The sequence below is a fragment of the Triticum aestivum genome, chromosome 7D (genome assembly GCF_018294505.1).
Source record: "Triticum aestivum cultivar Chinese Spring chromosome 7D, IWGSC CS RefSeq v2.1, whole genome shotgun sequence".
NCBI lineage: Eukaryota > Viridiplantae > Streptophyta > Magnoliopsida > Poales > Poaceae > Triticum > Triticum aestivum.
In genome coordinates, this window is record NC_057814.1 from 632013845 (window position 1) to 632035241 (window position 21397).

A 21397-nucleotide genomic window follows, 5' to 3' on the forward strand; every position below is an offset into this window, starting at 1 on the left:
CGTGCAACGATGTGCAGAACAACACGAGTGACTGGCTCGTTTATGTTGCCCCTGCCTCCTCGAGCATCATTTCGCCGATCCCTTCAGCGGGATTGTGTGAAATTGAGTCTACATTGATCCTGAATTAAATAGTGATTTGACGGCGGGATCTCTCGCTAGATTCGAAAAGGCAAGGCATTATTCGATCTGATGGGGATTCACACAACTTGTGAAAAATAAGGATATCGCCCAACTCCGACCACCTTTCAATGATCACACGATCCAGATTGTGCGAATTGTTATGATTGTATCGTCTCAAAAATTCAGCCCGGCCGGATGGTAGAAGTACGTCAATTTACATCTGATCTCCTGGGCGGGATCGGGAGAGCGGACGCGGCGAGCGGGGAGGTGGAGTGCTCGGGCGGCAGCTAGCAGGGAGGTGGCGCGGCGGTGGCTACCAGAGGTGCGGCGGCGGCGGGCTAGGTTTAGGATCGGGAAGGGAAAACTGATACCATGTGGAATACGAGAATAGGCTGTGCAATCATAATGCATTGATCGGTGCACCAGGCACGTATATATGAGTACAGAGGGGGGCCACAACCTCAACTAGACAGAGGAAATAAGAGGTGGGCCCAATACACAATATACACGTACACAATATACTCAACACTCTTCCTACTCGCAAACCTCTATTGCTTCCCACCCTCGCCCTAATGGCAAGCGAGGCTGCAACTTTGATCCAGTGTGAGTGCAAGCAGTAATTGCGTGGAGGGCACACGATTTTTGCATATGTTGTTTCCTTGGATGTAAATCGGTGATGTTCGGTCACAACCGATGATAGAACCAATGTTCCGGTCCACCGGAACATCGCTTAGGTGACTTTCTGTTGACCGTCTAGTCAGCGTTTTCTCAAAACCGAAATTTTGTAAGCACTGAAGTACCGACCTAATCGGTTCGATGGAACCGAACGCCCGGCCTGAATTACATGTACCAAGGTAAAATTTAATGCCTGTTTTGCAAGCTAGTTTTTCAGGAACGAAACTACTACACACACGACATTTCCGGTGAACGACATCAAGACGATAGCTTATCCAACTGCTGGAGATGTTTTGCCTTGGACTTTGATGGTGGGATATGTCATATCGTCTGGATTTCGTCCGGCCAGTGTCGTGCATGTAGCACTGCTCTTTCAGGAATAGGGGACGTTGAGTGAGGAAGTAGCTATGCATGCAAGTATTAAACAATTTGCTAGTGCGAGAAAATATCATTAATTTTTGTTTGATTACTGTTGGTGACCTTATATAGATACAAAATACCCAAGCCTCTATTGCTGGCAACGTTTTGCCTTGAGGTTAACCCACTTGTGTGAAAGTGACCCATGGTGAATTGTGTACATGACACGTGCTATTATTTTGGTAAATGCCTGTGTACAAAGGCCTTGTGTGTTCAGAAGTTTGTTTCAAATTTTTTGAACTGCTGTCACGTTTCTTTTGGTGGGTTTAGCAAATTTTGTTACTTGTGGGCCATCCTTCCGCTTTGACTGGATTGCGTAAGTTTCCTTCGGTGGTTCGGTGCCGCTCTATGTTAATGTAATCGGTGCCGCTTTCATCGTGAAATCTAGAGTCGCTCCGGTCCCTGATAGGTGCCCCTTGGGCCTCGCTTGATGGTTCGCGGGAAGGTTCGCGTGAAATCCTCCACCGCTGTTTTTACCTACATAAAAGGCCCTCCTCCCTCTCGATCTAGGTCTCCATCGCAGTAGTCTGGGTCGCAAGCATAGTACAGGCCTCGAGACGGTGACTGCAGGACGGTGACTACGGAGGCCATGAGCGGCGGAGAGCGCGGCCATGCTGTCGGCTCCTCTGCTCGACCTGGCGTTGCAGCATATTTCTCGCGGTCGCCAGGCTGCCGGTGACCCACCTAGCATCGTCACAATGGGGAACTATCGCCTCGAGTAGGCTACTGCCCGCAGCGACGCGAGGAGGTGCTCTGCCCCTACTTGAACTGTAGGACGGCGAGGTCACAACGGCTGCGTGATCTGCTTCGGAGAGGGAGCCATGATGAGCGGCGACGTCAAGTCCTTCTTCCGGTAGAAGAACACCCACACCGGGGCGCGGGCTTGCTTAGCACCACCATCGGGCGCAACTTCTCCACCCGACACCAGGTAAGCCCTATGCATGCCCGGTTACAAGTCGGCCGATTCGTGTGCCGCCCGCATCCCGTTCACTGATGTAGCGCTGGCATCGGCATGCTTCGCTGCTCTCCAGCCCTCCCGGTTGCCACCATGCCACCGACGACAATCCCACGGTGGTGACGACGTGCAGTCTATCCCTGTTGCGTGCCCGACGCCGACGTTGATGGTCGCCGCCAGGAGGCATCCAATCGACAGACGGTGCAGGAGACAGCCAGCGGTGGCTGAAGTTGGAGGCGGGAGCGAGCCGCGAAGGAGGAAAAGGGACAAGGAAGAGTAGGGCGAGGTCATATGATGCCGCCTCTCAATTACAATATTTTTTGCACGGTGAGGCTCTCGATTAGGCTCTATCGCGTCGGTGCTCGATTTCTCTCTCGGTTGGTGGATAGTAGCAAAGAGAAAGAAGAAGAAGGAAGCATGCTAGAGGCCTGCCGGAGACGGACAGCGCCAGCCAGAAATCCGGCCAGCTGCAGCCTGAAACGATGCCCTCGATCCTCTCCCTGTCTGTTTCCCTCCTCCTTTCATCGGGCGCGGTGTGTTAGACATGTTACATGTGCGGTCGGCGGCCAAGGAGTTCTTGATGCGCGGCAGGACAGGAGCCGTGTGCATCCCCCTTGACCACGCAAAGAGCACAACCAGTGGGAGGCAAGTCGTGGGAGATGGACAGGGACGGGCCTGCGTGCCTACGTTTGTCCTCCCGGGGACAAGGTACGCCGCGGTGCATTCATGCATGCTTCACCCCTTCCGACCCATCTCGGACGGCGCCACACTATAGTACCAGTCAGTCATGACGAGACCGGCAACGCCTCCGCGTGCGGGCAGTACGCTTTCAAGATCCAAGATCCAGTTGTAGTTCACCGCAGGCGCCATCACCCAGCGCTCTCCGTCAACAAGAGCACGGACAACAGCACGTACACTAGGCCGATGTGCTGTTCGTCCTTCAAGGTTAGCTGCAGGATTATCCGGCAAAAACCAGTCATGTACTCACGGGCTACTTCCATCTGAAGGACAGACTGTTGTTTGCGGGTCGTGTGCTATTAGCTCTCTCTCTCTCTCTCTCCCCTTTTGCTCTTTGATGTATTTCTTTTATACGTGTTTCATGCATGCAGCTGTCGTGCTACTCTGTTTGACTTCTTCTGTTTGAAGTATGAGAGAAATCAAATTCCTATGTACAGTGAGCCTTCCAATTTGCACAAATTATTTATGCATCTTTTAATGTACTTGAGGTGCAGGAATGAACAAGCAAGTTTGATAATGCGCAGAGAAGTACTCCCTTTGTAAACTAATATAATATAAGAACATTTAGATTACTAAAGTAGTGATCTAAACACTCTTATATTAATTTACGGAGGGAGTATTAGTTAATAACATGCGGAGCTCAATCTAATGAATAAAAAAAAATGAGCGTTGAAGCAAGAAAAGGCCAAATCGGCCCTTCGAAGAAAAGGCCAAACCATTGGAGCCGGAGGGAGATCAACTGCGCTTTCAGGTGGCATTATTATTATTCAAGTCAAAGTGTGGATATAATACTAATTTACTGTTTAAGGGTTCAGCTTTTGCGGTATCATGAACTTTCGCTATTTTGATGATGTGGTGACCGCATGAGGCACAATGGTATTTATTTTTGTATTAGGATTTTTTATTGAAGGAATGAAAACAGAGATGCAAAGAATGTTTCTGCACATATTTTTTGGAAGATAATTTAGGCTACCTATCCTCATCTTATGAGCATGGAATGTATGATTGAACTAAACGGACATAATTACAAATAGTTTGGTGCTCCTTTTCTCTGCATTTTTGTGGCTCTCTATATTAAGCTAACATACACAGCTCTGTTAAGCTACTTTAGGACATGAGAAGATACATCTTTCAAATTTCATGCCGGACTTGATTCTTGTGCGTCAGTAATTCAATTTATTTTCTTAACTGGGCTGCTTACATAATGGTGAAAGGGTGCATTAATTTATGTTCCACATTTATTTTATCCATGCAAAACTCCATGTATTATTACAATTTGAGAGGTTTTTCTCTATCATCAATTCGCAAACTTAAGTGAAAAAATTTATTGATTCCAGTTTGAGTTGAAGATCCGATCTCTGTATTGAGAAGCTACCACGAGGTTGACCTTAGATGGTTGTCCTGAAATAGTCCTTAGTAATTACCTTTGTGTTATGTCCCATTAAACAAACCAAGTAAGCATATCTATTTGCATGCCACTGCAAACCAAAAAGAGATGATGTCAAACTAGAAACCAATCAACAGTCAATTTTTTTAACACATGAGTCTTCCTTTATCACGTATGTAATTTCAACATAAAGTATTAACAAAGTTTTGTATAATTTCATCGTCGACACAAATCCGGCAAGCGAGCGAACATGGATGCTAATAAAAAAATTATCATGCAATATCAATATGTATTTCCTTTATCTACAATGAATTGATTCTTTTTGTGCAAAAATGATTTTATTTATGAAAGATTTCAGCATTTGTACCAATATGATTTTTATGCATACATTGCAACATAAAAATTAAAGTTGAATAAGCAACAATTGAATAATTAATCAAATAGTTAACAGTTAAAGTTTAATATAATTGTATGCAGACTTTATCACATAATGTATCAACAGGCGCGGCGTGCTGTATACAATGCCAATAAGTAGACCCTATTAGTAATCTATCAGCGTGTACCCTTCCGTTCATCAGTATGTATCATGCATAGCTGCAATATAAATGTCCCATTTTCCATCTTCTTTTATTGGGCTCATCGTATATATTCTTTTTGGGTTCTAGCCATGGACGATTCTATCGTTACAAATATAACAATGCCCTTTACTATCCGTATAAATACAACGTAACAATGGGCGCGGTGTGCCGCCGTGCGGGCTATGCTAGTGTATATCTATACTAGTAGGAAATGAAGGGAGCGGTACTAGCATCTTATCTTATTGATTGACCGTGAGCACGATGGCGAATTGAAGATGAATAAGTCCAACACGCAGTCTGTTAGGAGCGGTAAAACTCGTCGCGTCCACCGACGGCGGTCGTCTGTCTAGCGGCTGGCTACGACGCCACACCATGCACGCACGCATGGGTATTTCTTCCGGCGGGCCTCGGCCATCATGTCACCGGTTTACTAACTGGCTGAGTACGTAAAATTCGTCGTGACCGTGTGCGGTGCAGAGTAGCTGCTGGGTTTTTCCACGACAAGGACGAACCAACCGTACGTCGTTACATGCATGGGACCAGGGGGGGGGGGGGGGGGGGGGCAAAGTTTTTCTTCTTCCAGCGGATGTTGCTGTGTGAAACTCGGACAGAGAGAGTGAGTCGTAGTACGTCTACCAAGTTGCATCGGCAGCCACTCTCGTAGTCGACTTTCTTGTCTAGTCCACGCACGCTATGCACGCGCCGGAATCGAGTCTAGCCAGCTCAGTGCTTGTCATGGTTGTTAGAAAAAAAAACTCAGTGGCCGTCATCCACATCCATCGTCTGCATGTACTCCCGTCCATCAAGCTGATAAATACTCCCTTCGTTTCAAAATAAATGTCTCAAGTAGCTTCAGACAGAGACGGACACTTATTTTGGAACGGAGGGAGTAAGACGGAGGCTTTAAGATTGTGTAGTCCTGTGTGAGGCTCAGAGCATCTTCAATAGTTGCTTTATTTTGGTCTTGAAATAAAATTTAGAGCTTAAAAGGTGCATTTTCTAGGCAGGAGAAAGTGACGTCTTCAACCGCTGCCCTAATTATTTCTTTAAACGAACATTCAAACTAGTTTGACCATATTTCATACTTCGGAACTACTTTAACCACATTCAAAGTTTATACATATGCAACGTAGTTCAACTACGACATGCAAACATAAAGTACGCCATGCAAACTACTCCCTCTGTTCCAAAATATAAGTCTTTCTAGAGATTTCACCAAGTGACTACATACGAAGCAAAATGAGTGAATCTACATTCTAAAATATGTCTACATACATCCGTATGTTGTATTCCATTTGAAATGTCTAAAAAGACTTATATTTAGGAACGGAGGGAGTACAAACACACTACATGTTATATCCCAGCCAATGCCATCATCGTCGGAACCCTCCTTCTTGACCCTGGATGAAGGCCCTACCTCGACGTTGTTCTTGCGCTTGGATTTCTCGAGATCTCTCTTCCAGTAGAACTCATCTCGATCGACATGTACTCTAGGTGCTCCCTCGCAAACCTTGACATCGCCTCCTCGCCGTTCTTTTGGATTTTGTCTCGCTCGTCGGTAACAATGTGGGTCGCCTGCTTGATTGGGTTGGACTCAGTGGTCACCGCGGCCCCGATGTGCTCATTCGCCGCCTGAGATTCAATCTCTGAAAAGTTCAGCCTCCCGTGCGGCAGGCCGAGCCTCCAAGCCGCGACATCATAGGCGCGGGCGGTAATGTCGGCCGTCGGGTAGGTGCCAGTACCCCGACGGTCGTCCTGGAACTCGAAGACGAATTGACCGGACGGCCGCTGCTGCACCCCCTTGAAGCCGGCTTTGCCCTAGCCCTTCGGCGGGTGGCGAGGACGCGACAATGTCGGGGAAGGAGGCGGCGATGAGGAGAGGTGACAAGGATGTGGTGGCGCTGTAGATGCGTCGGATTTTGGTTGCGGATGCCCTGCGGATTCTGGTTGTGGCGTTGAGAATTCTACGGTCCAGCGGCCGGAGGGTAGGTGCAGTGAGTGGATCTGGCGACAGAGGGGTGCGGCGGTCGCAGATCTGGAGGTGGCAACGGCACGGGCGGTCGTGGTCGGCTATGCACGAAGGCTGCGGGGGGAGGCTGCTAGCTGTTTTGGTTTTGAAGCATCCTCCTGCGTGATGTATATTTGTCGCATCGTAAGGGAGCTCCCTTTTTGTCTCATCGCGTCGCATTGTCGATGCTTCGAATAGGATGACCGCATCCTGTGAGTAAACGGCCCGGCCATTTTAGCATTAAACAAATGTGGTTTTGGAAACCTTCTAAAGGTTTCAATCCAGTTTTGTTGGTTTTAGAAACCTTCTAGAAGGTTATTTAACTACTCCCTCTGTCCCATTAGTGCCAAAAACGTTCTTATATTATGGGACGGAGGGAGTAGTTGTTTTAGGGTTTTTTAGCACTATCATTTTTTGTTTCTTTTTTCTCATTTATTTCCAAGTATATTGCCCCTTTTAAAAATGTTCAGGAATTTCCAATATGTATTGATTTTTTTAAATGTTCATGTTTGTTTTTTTTGGAAATTTCAAATTAGGTTTTTGTTCCAAAAATTGCTCAGAATATTCTAAATGTATCATAAATTTCAAATTAGGTTTTTTAAATGTGGTTTTCGTAATTGTATCATAAATTCAATAAATGTTTCCATTTCTAAGAAAGTCCCAGAATTTCAAAAAAAGTTTGTGCTATTCAAAAATTGTTCCTGTATTCAAAATTTGTTCAAAAAATGTTCGTGTTTCCGAAAATTGACCGGGAATTTAAGACAATGCGTCTTTTATTTTTTTTGCTGTTCTCAAAACATATTTTCTTTTTCAAAAAAATATCGGGAATTTCAGAAAATGTTTGCGTCTTTCTTCATTTATTTAGAATTTCAAAACATATTCTTGTTTTTCCATGTTTGTTCATAAATTTCAAAGAATGTTTGCTTTTTTCGGAAAATTGTGTTTAAAAATTTGGTCGAAGTAAAAACAAAATTGAAAAGCCGATTCATTACAGTAGCCAGTCCGCTACAGTGAACTGGGATGATGCAATAGAGGAACCGCCCCATAGGGGCCTATGCGTGCGTTGGACGTCTATCTGCCGCAGTAAAATGCAGCAAATAGAATGTCTCCTAAGATTGCACCGCAAGAGGTCCTATACAGCGCTTGAGGCGACAATTTATGCCTATAGCGTCTGAAGCCTACATAAATTTATGGGACGAGCCAGCTAGCCGCTAGCTGCTGTGTTTCTAGCAAGCTTGTGTTTTCGCCTGTTTTTTTTTTTTCAGTTGACAAATTTGGAAAAAAAATCAACATTTTAAAAAATGTTCATTTTTGAAAAAAGTCATAAATTTGTGAAGTCCGACTTTCGGGGAAAAGTTCGTGATTTGGATTTTTTGCGAAAAGTGGAAAATGTTGACAATTTCGAAAAAAACTTTGTGGGTTTGAAAAATGTTCATTGAGTTTGAAAACATTCCGTGAATTTAAAAATGTCCAAGAAATTGAAAAAATGTTTACAATTTGTTTTCTACGATTTTGAGGAAAATGCATGGATTTAAAAAATTAAAAAAAAGAATAAACCAAACAAAACCTGGTCCAGAAAACAAAGAAAAGGAAAAAAATCGACAGGTTTGTTTTAGGCAAAAAAAACATTTAAAAAAAAAATCGACAGGTAGCTTCCCAAAACCGGGAGGGGAAGCTTCTGGAATCTTCCTAAAACAGGGACAAGCCTCCCTCGTACGTGCGGGCCGGGCCAACTGGTTCGCTACTGTGCGCCGCGTACGGATAGTACGTTAACTGGCGCGTTAAGCGTTAATAAATAGGATTTGCGCCTTCCTCTCCTCTCTGCTAAAACCTAGACGACAGCAATCACGGATTCCGAGTTCAAATCGATGGAGGGCGGCTCCAGTGGGTCGTTGTCGAGCGCGTCGGCGGCGCCGGCGAGGAAGAGGAAGCCGGGGACATGGAGGAGGCTCCCGCGTGTCCCGCGCGGCCCGACCCCGGCCATGACAGCCAAGGGTTTGGCGCGGCAGTACCAGCAGATAGCCGACGAGCTGGAGAAGATGGACGACAGCGGGTGCGACACGGAGGAGGCCAGAATCGCCTTCCGGGCGTTCCAGAAGGAGGATGTCCACTGGTACCGCAAGCTCGCCGAGGGCTGGCCGGAGCATATAGTCATCAACCGCAACCCGCAGAGCAGCGACGGCCCCTCATCAGTTCATACAGATTAATTATGCATGCACTGGACACTTGCCCATCCTTTTTCTCCCTAGATCGATAAACAGATGCTCATCTAATTGCATATTACTGCGGTTATAAGTGGCAATCCAAATTGGTTTTTGAATCAGGATCAGAAAAGTACTCCTAAAAAGGATTCTTCATCTATTTTCTTCCTTGTTGATGTTCTACTAATAAAAAACCCAAAGTCTTATCTTTTGTGTTTTTCTACCCAGTCTGAACACAGAACACCTATGTATATATCTGTGCTATCTAGAACGACAAAGGTCATGAGAATTATCGATAAAACACGGTGCTACTAATTAAAGAGATGACACAATTTTATCTACTTAATGTCATAAAATAAGTGCTAGGTAGCTTATTTCGCCTGCAGGGAAGATTACCTGACAGCCGAGGAAATGGAAGAACGCTTCACTCATGGTAACCCCACTCATGAAGCACAACTGAAACACTTTGCTTGCCTTGCTTTGGCAAATTACAATGCCAGAAAGACCGAGGTATACCTTGCATACACGACTTGTCAATGTACCCCCTCCGATCAATATTACTTGTCGCTCAAGCAGATGTATCTAGATGTATTTCAGTGTTAGATTCATCCATTTAAGCGACAAGTAATATGGATCGGAGAGAGTAATATTTTCTTTTGAGAACACCAATTTGTTATATAACTTTACTCGATTGATGCACTAACAAGATCTTCCTAAAACATTTTTCAACAACCAGCACAAGTTTGAACTTGCGGAAGCCTTGACATCTAACTGCTTTTCTAAGGCGTGTGGGACGACATATGCTCATGTCAAGTTCACCGCCATTCCCCGGAAGAGTAATGGCCCTACGAAGAGGTTCTTCTTCGCTGAGCTCATGCTCATTCCAGAGTTACAGATGGAGGAAGATACCGAGCCTATGCGCGTGCTGCATGTCTCGACTATTGATGATGCTTCCTGTTATGGTATGTTTTCTGGATATCTTATTATGTATGTATTCTGGTATTGTACCTAAATATTGCTTGCTAGTCATGTATTTTTCACCACTCGCTAGAGGTATTATGTATGTATTCCCGCAAAAAAAAAACCCTTACTTGGTCACACTACTAGGGACCAAGAAAATGTTAGTCACTCTAGGTCCTTCGCAATTAATTGGTGCTCGGTTATAGTAGGCATTATAGATCTCCTTGGCTGCTATGTACACTAGATGACCCGTTGCGCCGATGGCGCAAAGGCCGAGTGCAAGCCAAGTATTGGAAGAATGTGCATTAAAATATGTAAACACAAAATGAAAGCATATATTTCTTTCATCATGGCTGTTTCAAAAGCATACCACACAGCAGTCTAAGCAGCCAATAACCGACAGTTAAATGCACAGGATGGTCTTAGGGGATTACATAAGATCCAAAAGGATGATAAACATAGAAGTCTTGATAGGCATCTATACTAATGCTAAATTATAGTATAACAAGAGGTTCTTGCAACTTGCTTATATTGAGTAGACGATCAGACGTGGTCCCTTGAAAGTGCATTTGAAGGCGAAAGCATATGCTTGTCCTTTGTTCATGCTAGATGCCCCGTTGCGCCCATGACGCAAAAAGCGAGAGCGAGCCGAGAATTAAAATCATGCATATGAGAATGATTTATACCAACTTAATAAATACTTACATTCCATTACATTATAGCTTAAAAGAAAATATTCATATCGCGCAAAAAGGGAGAACGAGCCGAGCATTCAAACCATGCATATTAGACTGATTTAGAACCAAGATAATGGATACTTATACTCCATTACATGATAGCTTAAAATAAAATATTCAAATATAATAGCATACATTGATGGCTTTAAAATAAGCTATATTAGCATAGATGCATTGTGTATATAGTGCTTGTCCATTAACCGTTGCCCAAGTCTTCTACCTGCCCGTTGCCCGAGTCTTGTACCTGCCGCGAGCAGGAAGGAAAGAATGAAGCCAAAAAAAATGATGAAATGATATGTGATAATAATAACAAATGATTAGAACAAAAGGCCAAGGCCAAACATCACCTTATCGTCAACTTAAGCATAGATTTTTTTCAACAAGTTGTGCATCTAAAATCCTACTCAATACCTAAGAAAAGGATGTCTTAGTAACATCCCAGACAACTTATTACTCCCTCCATTCCCTTATACAAGGCCACTATCAAAAATGCATTTCGCATCAATACAAGGCCAACAACACTAACCGAGGCAAAAATTAATAATGTTTCGTCGTACTAGCAACTTTTTAATAATTACATGCATGTAGTCATAATGACACTCAGCTATTTCCTTTCCATTCATTCGTTGCATGCTTATGGCGTATTAATGATCCCGGTTAACGAGAAGAAAAATTGACTTGCAAAGCAGTCATTAAATTTTATCTTGGTACCTGTAATATGAGTTTGTGGCCTTGTATAAGGGAATGGAGGGAGTACACAGAATCCAATTTTTTTAGAGCGAGTTGAGTGAGTAGGTTTTATTAGCGGAGAAGAAGCAGCAAATTGGGGCTTATCGGGACCGATGTTACGAGCTTCTGGAATACAATGGGATCTTCGTAAAGTAGATCCTTACGAGCCTTTTAGATCTTCTTTCTCCAATCTTGGATTAGGGAAGAAGGAGATATTCGCGGCTATTGGGAGGACAAAGAACAAATGCAACAAGGGATTTCAAGAATACTGGCATTTCTCCATGCCCTGTGCTCAAGTGGCTTGCTGTAACCCCCACGTGGCTTGCTATAACCAAGATCCTTTTTTATCTCTAACATAGCAAGCACCTATACATATATAGAAAATAGTTGCACAAAGTTGGAAATTGAAAACAGAAGTTAACACTCAAACAAAAAGGAAGAGAGCAGTTGACCTTTCCCCTAGCTTATTCATGTTTGTCACATAAGACTTTCATTGCTGGGAGATAATCATAAATAGAAATATCGTTCTTGTACCTACAAAAAACATGGCTCTTGTGATCTACAACAAGGGCCTCTCTTGCGATCGCTAATGATACATATTTATGTGAAATGACAAATATGAGACAACGAAAGGTGTATATATCCTAAAGATACGACAGCATACAGACATTCCGAACAATGATTTGAGTGTTTGACACTATTTGATGCTGAGAACAAGCTGTAATTTGAGAGTGATGGCAATAACAAAGTACTTCATATATCGCGTGACTCATTACAATACCTTTTAAATGTATCAATTGTGGAACATACTTGCATTCTCCTCTGCTCATCTACTCCTCTGATTTCATCTAGCGGTGCACCTAGTGTCTACATGAACAACCAACTTCAGTTAAAAGGATTGTAAAAAAGCAGGCGTATTAGCATGACGAATAAACATGAAAAAGAAAATACTTTGTGCCTGTTCTTATTAGCAGTTACAGCTATTCTAAGCAGTAGTAAAAGCGCATCCAACATTTATTCGTTCTCGTCCGGAGCACAAAGAACCAGAGTAGTAAGCATGACAGAAGATGGAGATACAAAGATATGGCCATTAAAAACACCAATACTTGATACAGATCATTTGCACTTGCTGAAGTTTGGAGAAAAATCATGGACCAGAAAGTGCATCAAGTTCAACATGTCATTAAACTGAACATGTAAGCCTTTCATGCAAGCACCACAACGCAAAGCATAAAAAAATAAACTATTGAAGTGTTTGTATAAAAGGGGGCAATATAAGACCCAGCATTAGCATCCAACTGACAATTTATACAGGCTCACTAAACAGGCAAAAGGCAACCATATTAGTCTGTATGTTAACTGGTAATACACATTGATGGGTTTACAAATGCTGAGGTTATAGCATTACTTGCTCCATTTCTGGCACAAAGACAATCTGAACTTAGTCTGCAGTTGAACACCGAGAAATAAGATTTAAGAATATAAGGGAACAATTAGTATGTTTTATACAAAGAAATCCGTAGACGCGACATGAGGCAAACTAACATGCATTTATACGAGCTACAACATAAACAAACTCATACACTAGTAGAAAACTGGGCTTTGGTCACAGGGCAATATTGACATTAGTCCCGGTTCAGTCATGAACCGGGACTAATGTGAGCATTGGTCCCGGTTCGTGCGGCCAGGGGCCTGCCGGGCCTCGTGGGGGCATTGGTCCCGGTTCGTCCGGCCCCTTTGGTCCCGGTTGGTGGGACAAACCGGGACCAATGGGCCTCGCTCCTGGCCCACCACCATTGGTCCCGGTTGGTGGCTTGAACCGGGACCAGAGGCTCACCCTTTAGTCCCGGTTCGTACCACAAACCGGGACTAAAGGGTTGGTCCTAGTAGCGGTCAGAGTTTAGTCCCACCTCGCCAACCGAAGGGCGCTCACACCGGTTTATAAGCCCGTCCCTCTCTGCCTTGTTGAGCTCCTCTCAAAGTGAAAATAGATGCCCTTATACAGGGAATTTGACCTAAATTCACAGTAAATTTCTTTGAATTTCATAGAAATTTATTATGAATTTAGGTTGAATTTTCTCTATAGGCGCATCTATGTTCATTTTTTATAGTAAATAAAATAAATAAACCTTAATAAAATAAATAAAATAAATAAACCTTAATAAAATAAAATAAAATAAACTATAGTAACTAAAATAAATAAACCTTAATAAATTAAATAAAAATAGCAGCAGTAAAATAAATAAAAATAGCAGCAGTAAAATAAATAAAAATAAAATAAATAAAGTAAAATACATAAGTAATTAGAAACAAAATGGAATAAAATAAATAAGTTTTTTGTTGTAAGTAGAAACAAAACAAAATAAATAAAGCAAAAGAGAAAACAAAAAACAGAGAAAAAATTATGCCACCTACTGGGCCACCACGGCCTGAATACGACTTGAAACCCATCCATGGGCCAGGATTCAGGCCCGCAGAAGGCCCAGTAGGCCCCACAGGCAAAGAGAACGGTTAGGCCCGAAAGCCTGCAGTTGAGAGGAGCTCGAGAGGGTGGGCGCAGCAGCGCTTATAAACCACTCTCGAGCTCTCTCAACTAGCGAGGTGGGACTAAACTTTTGACGCGGGGCAGCACAAGGCCTTTGGTCCCGGTTGGTGCCACCAACCGGGACTAAAGGGGGGCATTGGTCCCGGTTCGTGGCACCAACCGGGACCAAAGGCCTTTAGTCCCGGTTGGTGCCACGAACCGGGACCAATGAGTTGCCTATATATACCCCATCGCCACAGCAGAGCACTCCACAGTGCTCTGTTTTTTCTGGCCGGCGAGGGGAGGGCATTTGGGTGCTCTAGCTCACCTCCTATGCACATGAGGTGTTCGATGAAATGTCTGAGCCACACTAGTTAATCTTTCTCCTCTCGAAACTCGACCTCCGAGCTCCATTTTCCCCGAGATTTGTCTAGGTTTAGCGGTCCGTCACGTCCCGTCCCCGTCTTCACCGCCGTCGATCGCCCGCGCCGATCTCGTCGCCAGCACCACCGTGGTGAGCCTCTTGTTCTTATCTTCTTTCTGAAAGAAAAAAATTCTTACTTTAGATAGATACTTGTCTAATTTTGTTACTTTTATTATTCCTTCTTATTACATAGTGCGATGGTTTTGGTATCCGCCCCCGTCGGCCCTCGTCCTGTCTATGATTCGGATGTGGTATATATTATCTTTTTATAACTATTTGGTTCATTTATTGTTTATGACAAATATGCCGACCAACGTGACATAGATTTTATTTATCTAGGAGGTGGTTGAACCGGAAATTCTAACCGACCCTATTGTCGAGAGGTTAAATTTAGTTGAAGAAGAAAACAATTACTTGAAGGAAAAAATAAAAAAATTGAGGAGGAGAAGATGATATTGGAGTTGCATGTTGCGGATGTCGTCGATGATCACAAGATCAAGATGGATGCAATGCGCTTGAAGATTAGAAAGATTAGAAAATATGCCATTCATACCGAGGCTTGGTATCATTATGCCGTTGGATCAATTGTTACCTTGGTTGCGATTATGATCGCATTTGTTTTCGCATTGAAATGTTTTACATAGTTTCAATGTATGGTTTAATTAATTAGATGCTCTGGAGAGCTATATATATGTTGTTAGATGAGAACTATGTATGTACTTTGGTTTTAATGTGATGATGAACTTCTATTAATTTGGTCACTTAATTATCTATTCATGATGTTCTGTAATGGTTTTTGACACACTTAATTATATATAATGCACGCAGATGAACCGGCAATGGATGTACGGTGACAGACACACCTCCGAGTACATTAAGGGCGTGCATGATTTTCTCGAAGTGGCTGAGGCAAACAAGCAGAATGGTTTTATGTGTTGTCCATGCCCTATATGTGGGAATACGAAGTCTTACTCTGACCGGAAAATCCTTCACACCCACCTGCTTTACAAGGGTTTCATGCCACACTATAATGTTTGGACGAGGCACGGAGAAATAGGGGTTATGATGGAAGACGGCGAAGAAGAAGAGGACGATGACAACTATGTGCCCCCTGAATACGGTGATGCTGCAACGGGGGAAGCTGCTGAAGATCAAGAGGAACCAGACGATGTGCCCAATGATGCTGCAAGGGGGGAAGCTGCTGAAGATCAAGAGGAACCAGTGCCCGATGATGATGATCTCCGCCGGGTCATTGTCGATGCAAGGACGCAATGCGAAAGTCAAAAGGAGAAGCTGAAGTTCGATCGCATGTTAGAGGATCACAAAAAAGGGTTGTACCCCAATTGCGAAGATGGCAACACAAAGCTCGGTACCGTACTGGAATTGCTGCAGTGGAAGGCAGAGAATGCTGTGCCTGACAAAGGATTTGAGAAGCTATTGAAAATATTGAAGAAGAAGCTTCCAAAGGATAACGAATTGCCCGACAGTACATACGCAGCAAAGAAGGTCGTATGCCCTCTAGGATTGGAGGTGCAGAAGATACATGCATGCCCTAATGACTGCATCCTCTACCGCGGTGCGTACAAGGATCTGAACGCATGCCCGGTATGCGGTGCATTGCGGTATAAGATCAGACGAGATGACCCTGGTGATGTTGACGGCGAGCCCCCCAGGAAGAGGGTTCCTGCGAAGGTGATGTGGTATGCTCCTATAATACCACGGTTGAAACGTCTGTTCAGAAACGAAGAGCATGCCAAGTTGATGCGATGGCACAGTGAGGACCGTAAGAAAGACGGGAAGTTGAGAGCACCCGCTGACGGGTCGCAGTGGAGAAAAATCGAGAGAAAGTACTGGGCTGAGTTTGCAGCTGACCCAAGGAACGTATGGTTTGGTTTAAGCGCGGATGGCATTAATCCTTTCGGGGAGCAGAGCAGCAATCACAGCACCTGGCCCGTGACTCTATGTATGTATAACCTTCCTCCTTGGATGTGCATGAAGCGGAAGTTCATTATGATGCCAGTTCTCATCCAAGGCCCTAAGCAACCCGGCAACGACATTGATGTGTACCTAAGGCCATTAGTTGAAGAACTTTTACAGCTGTGGAATGGAAACGGTGTACGTACGTGGGATGAGCACAAACAGGAGGAATTTAACCTGCACGCGTTGCTGTTTGTAACCATCAACGATTGGCCCGCTCTCAGTAACCTTTCAGGACAGACAAACAAGGGATACCACGCATGCACGCACTGTTTAGATGACACTGAAAGTATATACCTGGACAAATGCAGGAAGAATGTGTACCTGGGCCATCGTCGATTTCTTCCGACCAACCATCAATGTCGAAAGAAAGGCAAGCATTTCAAAGGCGAGGCAGATCACCGGAAGAAGCCCGCCATGCGTACCGGTGATCACGTACTTGCTATGGTCAATGATTTACACGTAATCTTTGGAAAGGGTCCCGGCGGACTAGCTGTTCCGAATGACGCTGAGGGACACGCACCCATGTGGAAGAAGAAATCTATATTTTGGGACCTACCCTACTGGAAAGAGCTAGAGGTCCGCTCTTCAATCGACGTGATGCACGTGACGAAGAACCTTTGCGTGAACCTGCTAGGCTTCTTGGGCGTGTATGGGAAGACAAAAGATACACCTGAGGCACGGGAGGACCTGCAACGTTTGCACGAAAAAGACGGCATGCCTCCGAAGCAGTATGAAGGTCCTGCCAGCTACGCTCTTACGAAAGAAGAGAAAGAAATCTTCTTTGAATGCCTGCTCAGTATGAAGGTCCCGACTGGCTTCTCGTCGAATATAAAGGGAATAATAAATATGCCAGAGAAAAAGTTCCAGAACCTAAAGTCTCATGACTGCCACGTGATTATGACGCAACTGCTTCCGGTTGCATTGAGGGGGCTTCTACCGGAAAACGTCCGATTAGCCATTGTGAAGCTATGTGCATTCCTCAATGCAATCTCTCAGAAGGTGATCGATCCAGAAATCATACCAAGGCTAAGGAGTGATGTGGCGCAATGTCTTGTCAGTTTCGAGCTGGTGTTCCCACCATCCTTCTTCAATATCATGACGCACGTCCTAGTTCATCTAGTCGACGAGATTGTCATTCTGGGGCCCGTATTTCTACACAATATGTTCCCCTTTGAGAGGTTCATGGGAGTCCTAAAGAAATATGTCCGTAACCGCGCTAGGCCAGAAGGAAGCATCTCCATGGGCCATCAAACAGAGGATGTCATTGGGTTTTGTGTTGACTTCATTCCTGGCCTTAAGAAGATAGGTCTCCCTAAATCGCGGTATGAGGGGAGACTGACTGGAAAAGGCACGCTTGGAGGGGACTCAATAATATGCAGGGACGGATATTCTTGGTCTCAAGCACACTACACAGTTCTACAGAACTCTACCTTGGTGACCCCGTATGTCGATGAACACAAGAACAGTCTGCGCTCCAAACACCCGGAGCAGTGTGACGACTGGATTACATGTGAACACATCAGGACTTTCAGCAGTTGGTTGGAAACACGTCTCAGAGGTGACACCACTGTTTGTGATGAGTTGTACTCGTTGTCCAGGGGACCATCTTCGACTGTATTGACTTACAAAGGATACGAGATAAATGGGAATACATTTTACACGATCGCCCAAGATCAAAAGAGCACCAACCAAAACAGCGGTGTCCGCTTTGATGCAGCAACCGAGAGGGGAAAGGACACATATTATGGTTACATAATGGACATATGGGAACTTGACTACGGACATGATTTTAAGGTCCCTTTGTTTAAGTGCAAATGGGTCAATCTGTCAGGAGGCGGGGTACAGGTAGACCCACAGTACGGAATGACAACAGTGGATCTGAACAATCTTGGGTACACTGACGAACCGTTCGTCCTAGCCAATGATGTGGCACAGGTTATCTATGTGAAGGACATGTCTACCAGACCGAGAAAAAGAAAAGATAAGGAAGCGAATACATCATACGATGAGCCAAAGCGCCACATAGTTCTTTCAGGAAAAAGGGACATTGTGGGAGTGGAGGGCAAGACAGACATGTCTGAAGATTATGAAAAGTTTCATGAAATTCCTCCCTTCAAAGTCAAGGCTGACCCAAGCATCCTGATAAACGATGAAGATTATCCATGGTTACGGCGCAATAAGCAAATGACACAAGCGAAGAAAAAGTGAAGACTTTCTCCCGCAACTATTATGATGATACCATGCCAACTTTGTAACAGACGAGTATGATACCATTGTCCGTTTTGTACACGAAGTGCATCTAGTTTTTGCCGTAACCCTCTCAACTTTCTTGCACATGCTATGTGGATGAAATGATGATACCATGCCAACTTTCAACCTTTTCAGAGTTCATTTGAAATGCTTTTCAATTTTAGGGTCTTATAGCTCAAAATAATTAGTAAATGCATGAAAAATAACAAATGAAGTCAGAAAGGGTTGAAAATTGATGAGATGTGGCTTTGAATGGTGCATTTTGAACACACAAAAAGTCAGGAGTTCAAATAAGTTTTAAAAAATGAAATCCCTTTGTAACAGACGAGTTTCCGTATGAAATCCTGATACTTCGAAAGAGATTGTCCGTTTTGTACACGAAGTGCATCCAGTTTTTGCCGTAACCCTCTCAACTTTCTTGCACATGCTATGTGGATGAAATGATGATACCATGCCAACTTTCAACCTTTTCAGAGTTCATTTGAAATGCTTTTCAATTTTAGGGTCTTATAGCTCAAAATAATCAGTAAATGCATGAAAAATGGTGCATGAAAATAACAAATAAAATAAATAAGTAATTAGAAACAAAATAATATAAACTTTAATAAAATATATAAGTAGAAACAAAATAAAATAAACTTTAATAACATAAATAAAATTTATGAAACTAAAATTATCAAAGTATTTTCTGTTCAAAACATTATAAGCAACCTCTAGTATTATTGAAACTAAAATTATATAAAATTGATGCAACTAAAATTATCGAAGTATTTTCTGTTCAAAATCATTGAAAGCAAAAATAATTTTCATAAAGAACTTTTTTTGTTAGAAACTTTAATAGCAAAAAGAATTATCATAAAGTAAAATAAATAAGTAATTAGAAACAAAATAAAATAAAATAAATAAGTTTTTTGTTGTAAGTAGAAACAAAACAAAATAAATAAAGCAAAAAAGAAAACAAAAAACAGGGAAAAAATAAAAATTATGCCACCTACTGGGCCTCCACGGCCTGAATACGACTAGAAACCCATCCATGGGCCAGGATTCAGGCCCGCAGAAGGCCCAGTAGGCCCACAGGCATGTACAGAGAGGTTAGGCCCGTAAGCCTGCTTTAGAGAGGAGCTCGACAGCTCAGGCGCACCGCACCTTATAAACAGGTGCGGCTCTCTCTCAGCTAGCGAGGTGGGACTAAACTCCCACCACCACGCCGCTGTGCAAGGCCATTGGTCCCAGTTGGTGGCACGAACCGGGACCAATGCCCCCTTTGGTCCCGGTTCGTGGCACCAACCGGGACCAATGCCCCCCCTTTAGTCCCGGTTGGTGCCACCAACCGGGACCAAATGCCGCCCCTTTAGTCCCGGTTGGTGCCACCAACCGGGACCAAATGCCTCTTTTCAGCAGCCCAAAGGGCGGGAAGCGGCGGCCTTTGGTCCCGGTTGGTGGCACCAACCGGGACTAAAGGGGGCATTAGTCCCGGTTGGTGCCACAAACCGAGACTAATGCTTGGACTATATATCAAACACTTGTGAAAATTTTCAGTTTTCATCGCCAGTTGCCTCCCCCCCGCCGTCAGGCTGCTCCACCTCGCCGTCTACGCCGCCGCCAACGCCGTCGCCTCCCCGAGCCCGCGCCGTCCTCGTCGCAGGCATCCCTGAGCCCGCCGTCCTCGTCGTCCCCGTCGCCGCGTACCTCCCCGAGCCCACCCCTCCACGTCCCTGCCGCCGCCTGCCGTCCCGAGACCGCCATCCCCATCACCGCGTGCCGCCCCGAGCCCGCCGTCCTCGTCGCCGGACTCCTGCCATCGCCGCCCCCCTCGAAGTGAGACCCCCCTTTCCCATGGTCCCGATCGAGCGCCGCTCTTGCGCCCGAGTGCCCCTTGCTCTCTGCCGCCCCTGCTCCATGGTCGCCACCGGCCCCGACGCAATGAAGAGCAGAAGGAGAGGAGAAGGAGAGGAGAGGAGAAGGAGTGGAGCAGCAGCAAGACGCCGTCCAATTTTCTGAATTTTTTTACAGATATGAACAGTGCATATAGAGGGTGTTTGATCAAATGCTAGATGGCTTTGGGCATTTTTAGAATTTATGATATTTTTAGAATGTGCTAAATATGTCAAAAAATGTTTTTTTGTTCATATACAGAAAGTTTTTATATATGACTATGGATATATGAGCAATGATGATCCATGGATGTATGCATTGATATATATGAGAAACGATGTTCATAGAATATTTACCAAGTATATATGTATTTTTGTTCATAGCATTTTTTTCCATTTATATATGTATGTGGCTATAGATGGATATATATGAGAAATGATGATCCATGGAAAAGTTTTATATATGCAAAAGTTACATTTTTAGAAAAGTTTTATATATCTAGCTAGGAAAGGAAGAAGAAGAAAAAGAAGGAGAGGAAAAAGGAAAATAAGAAGAGGAAGAAAGGAGAAGAAGAGGAGAGGAAGAAGAGGAGAAATAAATAAGAAGAGGAAAAAAGAAGAAAAAGAAGAGGAGAAGAAGAAAGGAATAGAAGAGAAGAAGAAAAAATAGAAAAAATTCTATTTTTTCTTCTTCTCTCCTCTATTCCTTTCTTCTTCTCCTCTTTTTTTCTTCTTTTTTTCTTCGATCTTCTCCTCTATTCCTTTCTTCTTCTCCTCTTTTTATTTCTTCTTCGTTTTCTTATGTTTTATCGGGTCTGTCGTCGTCGATATACCCCTCTC